Source organism: Chionomys nivalis, chromosome 6 (genome assembly GCF_950005125.1).
Source record: "Chionomys nivalis chromosome 6, mChiNiv1.1, whole genome shotgun sequence".
NCBI classification, from domain to species: Eukaryota; Metazoa; Chordata; class Mammalia; order Rodentia; family Cricetidae; genus Chionomys; species Chionomys nivalis.
The window spans coordinates 12,541,470-12,548,574 of record NC_080091.1 but is presented as its reverse complement, the minus strand read 5'-3'; the positions used below and the strand labels follow the sequence as shown (position 1 = coordinate 12,548,574).

The 7,105-nt window shown below is 44.1% G+C and overlaps 1 pseudogene; it reads right to left on the bottom strand.

The window, feature by feature from the left end:
- Positions 1–452: 452 nt before the first annotated feature.
- LOC130875526 (RNA-binding protein EWS-like) lies at positions 453–5,317 on the bottom strand (annotated as a pseudogene).
- Between the last annotated feature and the right edge of the window lie 1,788 nt (positions 5,318–7,105).

Here is a 7,105-nt window from a genome sequence, read left to right as displayed (position 1 = left end):
TAACACGCATTTTTTAGGACTTACATTGGGCATGCAAGGGGGAGACCACATGTTGACGCTGAGCTTGCTCCTGGTAGCCACCCTAGTGACACCATGGACTCTCTGCAACATTATTTTTGACAGGTAATAACCGTTTGGAATGTTTTATAAACAATCACAACCATAAACTTTGTTACAATTAGGGACCCTCTTGGTTCTCCACAATGATACTGAGTATGCTCACAAGGGGTTCCCATTGTCAAATCTTAAAACAAGCATCTTTAAAAGAAAAAGACTCAGCAAACTACCATTTAACTTGTTTTCATGTTTCTTCACAAATGGTGAAAATACTAAAGTACAGACAGTATAAACATGATGTTGTGGCCAATATTACAAATATGGAATTATAAATTTTAAACATGTTCTGGTTTTAAAAAATAAATGTAGTCGTCCATGTAGCTCTGCAGGTCTCTCTAGTAGGGCCGGTCTCTAAGTTCCTGACTGTGCTCGCCTTTATCCATTTACGCAGGTCCTCCAAGTCCACCTCTTCTTCATTCCACCTGTTCCATCAATGGTCCAGGAGGACCCGAAGGACCACGTCGTATTCCTCCACCAAAGCCACCTCGGTCCAAGCTACAGACACCTCAGAAGCCACCTCTGTCTCCACCTCTGCCACTTCGGAACATTTCTCCAGGACCACCACGGTCCATAAGTCCATATCATTCTCGCTGCATGCCACCAGGGCAGCCTCAACAGGTGAAAACAGAGAGCCACCTTATGAAGGTCATTCTCTGCCCACCCACCCCCACACACACACATAAAGCTGAGCAGGTCCCCTTTTAAGATTCTCAAACTCTGGGCTTTGAATGAAACAGAAAGGAACCAAAGGTTACATGATATCAGTGGTTATAGTGATAAAAATTCCCTGAGCAAACAAATATTCGGGGACTATAAATCAAGACCCTGGCATTAACAGATAAGTTCTTCTAAAGTGAATTAAAATCAGTGACATTTTTAATGAAAACTAAGATCTCAAAATTTCCTTGAAGGTTGAAGAAACCAAGCCGGAAGGATTTCTTCCTGCAAATGATGACGATGGCCTTGTGCCTCAACCTACCGCCGACACTGAATTACCTTCACTTCCAGGTAAAGTCACAGAGGTGACTCTCTTCAGGAATCTGAGAAAATTACCCTTCACGACACCACAATTGATCACACACGTTCCTTAGTACCTACCCTGGGCATGCAAGGGGGAGACCACATGCTGACTCTGAGCCTGCCCCTGGAAGCCATACTGGTGACACCATGGACCCTCTGCAACATTAATTTTTTGAAAATTTATAAACATTTGGAATTTTATTTTTTTTGGTTTTTGGTTTTTCGAAGCAGGGATTTCTGTGGTTTTGGAGTCTGTCCTGGAACTAGCTCTTGTAGACCAGGCTGGTCTCGAACTCAGAGAGATCTGCCTGCCTCTGCATCCCAAGTGCTGGGATGGAATGTTTTTGAAAACAATCACAACCATGAACTTTTTTACAATTAGAGGCACTCTTGGTTCTCCATAATGATACTGATTATGCTCACAAGGGGTTCCCATTGTCAAGTCTTAAAACCAGCATCTTTTAAGAAAAAAACTCAGCACACTACCATTTAACTTGTTTTCATGTTTCTTCACAAATGGTGAAACTACTAAAGTACAGCCAGAAATAATCATGATGTTGTGGCCAACATTATAAATATGGAATTATAAATTTCACACATTTTCTGGTTTTAAAAATAAGTCTGGTCATCCATGCAGCTCTGCAGGTCACTCTAGTAGGACCAGTCTCTAAGTTCCTGACTGTGCTCGCCTTTATCCATTTACACAGGTCATCCAAGTCCTTCAGGTCCACCTCTTCTTCATTTCATCTGTTCCATCAATGGTCCAGGAGGACCCTCAGGACCACGTCGTATTCCTCCACCAAAACTACCTCAGTCCAAGCTACAGACACCTCAGAAGCCACCTCTGTCTTTACCTCTGCCACGTCGGAACATTTCTCCTGGACCACCACAGTCCATAAGTCCACCCCATCCTTGCTGCATGCCACCAGGGCAGCCTCATCAGGTGAAAACAGAGAACCACCTTATGAAGGTCATTCACTGACCACCCCACCCCCACACACATAAAGCTGAACAGGTCCCCTTTTAAGATTCTCAATCTCTGAGCTTTGAATCAAACGAAAGAAGCAAAGGTTACACGATATCAATGGTTAAAGTGATAAAATTTCCCTGAGCAAACAAATATTTGTGGACTATGAATCAAGGCCCTGGCATTAACAGATAAGTTTTTCTAAAGTGAATCAAAATCAGGAAAATTTTTAATGAAAACTAAGATCTCAAAATTTCCTTAAAGGTTGAAGAAACCAAGCCGGAAGGATTTCTTTCTGCAAATGATGATGATGGCATTGTGCCTCAGCCTACCGCCGACACTGAATTACCTTCACTTCCAGGTACAAGTCACAGAGGTGACTCTCTTCAGGAATCTGAGAAAATTACCCTTCACGACACCACAATGGATTACATACGTTGTTTAGGACTTACACTGGGCATGCAAGGGGGAGACCACATGCTGACGCTGAGCTTGCTCCTGGTAGCCATACTGGTGACACCATGGGCCCTCCGCAACATTAATTTTTGACAGTTAATAAACATTGTAATCTTTTTGAAAACAATCACAACCATGAACTTTGTGACAATTAGAGGCCCTCTTGCTTTTCCACAATGATACTCAGTGTGCTCACAAGGGGTCCCTATTGTCAAGTTTTAAAACCAGCAACTTTGAAAGAAAAAAAACTCAGCAAACTACCATTTAACTTGTTTTAATGTTTCTTCACAAATGGTGAAAATACTAAAGTACAGCCAGTGTTAATGATGATGTTGTAGCCAACATTATAAATATGCAATTTAAATTTAAAACATTTTCTGGTTTTAAAAAATAAATCTGGTCATCCATGCAGCTCTGCAGGTCTCTCTAGTAGGGCCAGTCACTGAGTTCCCGATGGTGCTCACCTTTATCATTTTATGCAGGTTTTCCAGGTCTTCCAGGTCTACCTCTTCTTCCTATCATTTCCTCCATCAATGTTCCAGGAGGACCCTCAGGACCATGTCGTATTCCTCCACCAAGTTCACCCCGGTCAAAGCTATGGCCTCCTCAGAAGTCACGTTTCTCTCCACCTCTGCCACCTCAGAACATTTCTCCAGGACCACCACGATCCATAAGTCCACCTCTTTTTCACTGCATGACACCACTGCCGCCTTGGCCACGATCACATCCTGAAGGTTGGAAGGGTTGCGGGAGGTATCCCTCAGGTTTGGTTCCTTACACTGCTTGCATTCTGTTCTCCAGGTCAAGTTCTGGGTTCCCCAGCCTGGCATGGGACACTGCCAAACTTCGGCTCAGTGCTGGATATTTCCTCCTCCAGAGGGGCTAAGGAGCCCCAAGGTTTTCATGGGGTGAATCCTTCTTTTCTCCTCCAATGCCTCCCATGCGACCCATGGGTCCTTTGGGACCTCTTGGGCTATTATGACCTCCACGGAGTGGTGGTGGCATCCCTCTGCCCTCATGAGGTGGCATGCCACTCCGCATGCTATTCTTTGGAGGCTTCTTTCGGGCAAGAGAAGCTTTAAGTTTGCTTCCTTGAAAATCTTTTCCATCAAACCATTCCACAGCAGCCTTGTCAGTTGGCATCACCTTTAGGTTTTCCTGTCCCCTTATCCAAATAGATGTGCATCATGTGATGCCTGGTTCTCTTGTTCATCTTGACAACTCCACACTGCTTACAGAAGTCTGCCAGATCATCCAGAGTCACATTGTCATTTAAACCTTGCAGATAAATTGCACTGTTATCAGAATCTTCATCAGGATCTATAGGAAGGCCTAGATCAGGACTTGGTCCTTCATCCATGGGTCTACTGGGCTTATTGATGTCACCTCGCTCTCTAATGCCCATTCCAACATGTCCTCCTCCCCGCCCACCTCTGCTCATGCCTCCATGATTAAATCCCCTTCTTCTCCTCTCCCGGTTATCAGGGCCACTCATGCTCAGCTTCTCTCCTGGTCCGGAAAATCCTCCAGACTCCTGCTCCCGACACCATGTAGTGTGGTCCTGTCAGAATGAACTCTGCTGCCCGTAGCTGCTGCTCTGTTGGCTATATTGACTTGGAGCCTGGCTGTAGGATCCAGTCGGAGGGGGGTAACTAGTGGGAGGCTGCTTCCCATAGCTGCTTTGTTGACCATAGCTACTCTGCTGTCCATAGTTGCTAGGTTGCCCTTAGATGTTCTGCTGAGAGTAACTGCTCTGATCGTAACTAGTTGGCTGTGAAGAGGAGGAGCTGGTAGGAGGATAGGGTGGAGGTGCGGTGACTGGCTGCATGGGGTAGCTCCCAGGTACCTGGGGATATCTGTAATTACTCTATTCATACCCTAGTCTGGGCTGGTTATAACCCCCTGTGCTAGATTGAGGTTGACTAGTCTCAGTGGGCAGTTACCGTCCTGTGGTCTTGCAGGTGCAGTGGCTGCTGGCCATAGGCTGGGTAGGCAGGCTGGGTGCCATATGCAGACTGAGCTGCACAAGAGGCTTGGGTTGTGGTGACTGGAGCAGTGGTGGTGTCATAAGCACCAGTGCCACATCCTTGTACAGGTTGCCCTATGCATGGGGGCAGTTGGAGTGGTATCACCTTGGGAGGCTGTCCATAAGAAGTTGCATATGCACTCTGCCTGTAGGTGGCAGTGCTCTGAGGCTGGGTAGAGCTGACATCAGTAGGCTGTCCATAGGTTCCATAGCTTTGTTTCCCATACGCCTGGGTGGTCTGTGCATATCGTTGAGTTGGCTGGGCTGTGTAAGCACTGTAGCCCTGCTGGGCTGCAGCTTGGCTGTAGGTACTGTAATCTGTGAACGCCATTTTCTCGCCTTTCTCCTCGTTCTCTCCCCCTCAGCAACATTCTGACCCTGTTCTTGAAACTTGCTTAGAAGAGAACACAAGTGTGGTAGCTTCACTACTGATCAGGAATCTGCTCTTGTTCATGTTCCAGGTGACACTTTCGACCCTCATAGTGCTAATGAGTATTTCAGTGCTACCAGTCCAGCTGAATACACCCACTATGCAACTCACTCCAAGGGTCTGCCGCTTTGGGAAGCAACAATGGCATTGCTCATGCTAACAACTGGAATATGGTTTCTGAAATTCGTATCAACAGTGATGATGTGGGTATTCAACCTAATTTAACACGTGACATGCATTAAAATGAGTTTAACAAGGTAAGTTAGACCACAGCTGTGGTTTAAAATAGATGCTAGAAATCCAATTCTCTTTGGCACCAATACATATCATAAATAAATTTTGTGATATATATGACTCTTTTTTTTTTTTTTTTAATTTTTGAGACAGGGTTTCTCCGTAGCTTTTTTTTGGTTGTTGTCCTGGAACTAGCTCTTGTAGACCTTTAGCCATTACCTAAAACTAGAAAAAAAGGTTATCTTTTCGAATCATATTGAAAATGCATCTAACATGAAACTTGTGTTGTCTGAATGGCTAAGCAGAGAAATGTAACCGTTAGATATTAGTTTCTATTTTTCTCTGTCCATACACTGTGACTTATGTGGATAGCATCATTTTGGAAATAAACACCCCCAAAGAAGCAACATGTGAGAATTAAAACCAATGAAATAAGACTCCACATTGTCACCACTTCTCAACTACAATGACATTCATTGTGACATGACACTACATATGATTCTACTGGTGATGCCTCTGTTACTGCTCATCCTGTCACTGCCACCAATGATGTTCTTGATACTACTGATAATTCTTGCTTTTCTTTTTAGTTGCTGCTGAAGCCTATGAGGAGCTACTACTGACAACAATGACAATTTCAGGAATATTTAAGAAAATTTATAAAATTTAATGCTAAATATTTCTTGACACCGTATATATTGATTTCAGTATATAATAGTTTTTTCATTAAAATATGTTTTAAAAATATTTTAAACTGTATCTTGGTATTGTACAAACTGTTGACATGATGTCTTGGTGACATGTTTAAGGAGAAAGCTTCTATAATACCTATCAGAGATAGAACAGGTAGTGGCATATCGAATCAGACAGAGCAGGAACAGATGTAGGCTGAACACCTGACTATGAAAGAAGCAAAAGCAGAGAGGCAGAGGGAGAGAGACAGAGGAGGAGACACACAGAGAGGGGGAGGAACATAGAGACAGGAGGAGACAGAGAGATAGGCTTAGAAAGAGAATGAGGAGCTGGGGTAGGGATGCTTCTGAACTAGAGGAAGGTTAGGGGAGGGCAGGAGGGTAGAAGACCTAGAACACTAGCATGGACTTTGAACTGTACAGCAGGTACTTGTGCCACTGAAGGAGCCTGGAGGCCAGTCTGTATCTTATTGTGATAATAGACACCACAGGCCACCAATATTCCCTACTTCTAGTGATAAGAGAAATGACACCTTTGGGTAGAAGAACTAACTTCACAAGTTTGTAAGGAATGTTGGCTTTTATCTATCCTCCAAATATCCTCCAAAGTCCAGGTTGAGCCCATTTCTGGGTATCTGAGCCTCCCATTACTTTTTTGGGAACTGGAGTTCAATAATAGGCGTCAATGAATTTTAGTGGATTTTCTAAGTCAAAGACCAGTCTTGTAGAGGTTTCCATACTCAACTCTAACATAAGTAAAAAGCACCACCCAAACTACTCTATTGGCCTTAACATCCACAGAGTTAAAGTGTGGCTGCTTACCTGAATTTCCTTTTTCTGTAATTTTTATGGCATCCCATCCCCCAGCACAAATTAAGTGAGAAAAGTCCCTCACTGAGGCTGGGGCCTTACGAGCTCCTTCCTGTGTGTGATGATCATTGTGTCCTTGACACCATTTCACAGAAACCATCTACAACCTCCGCCTCTCTCTTCCAGAGTAGTCCCTGAGGAGCCTTGGAGGGTGTTGTGCTTCAGATGTCCTGCTGAGGTCTGAGAACTGCACAGTTATGCATTCTCTAAACTTTGGCCAGGTGTGAGTCTATGCATTCACCAGAGCCCATTGACTAAAGAAACATCTCTCATTAGGGATCACAGTTGCTCGA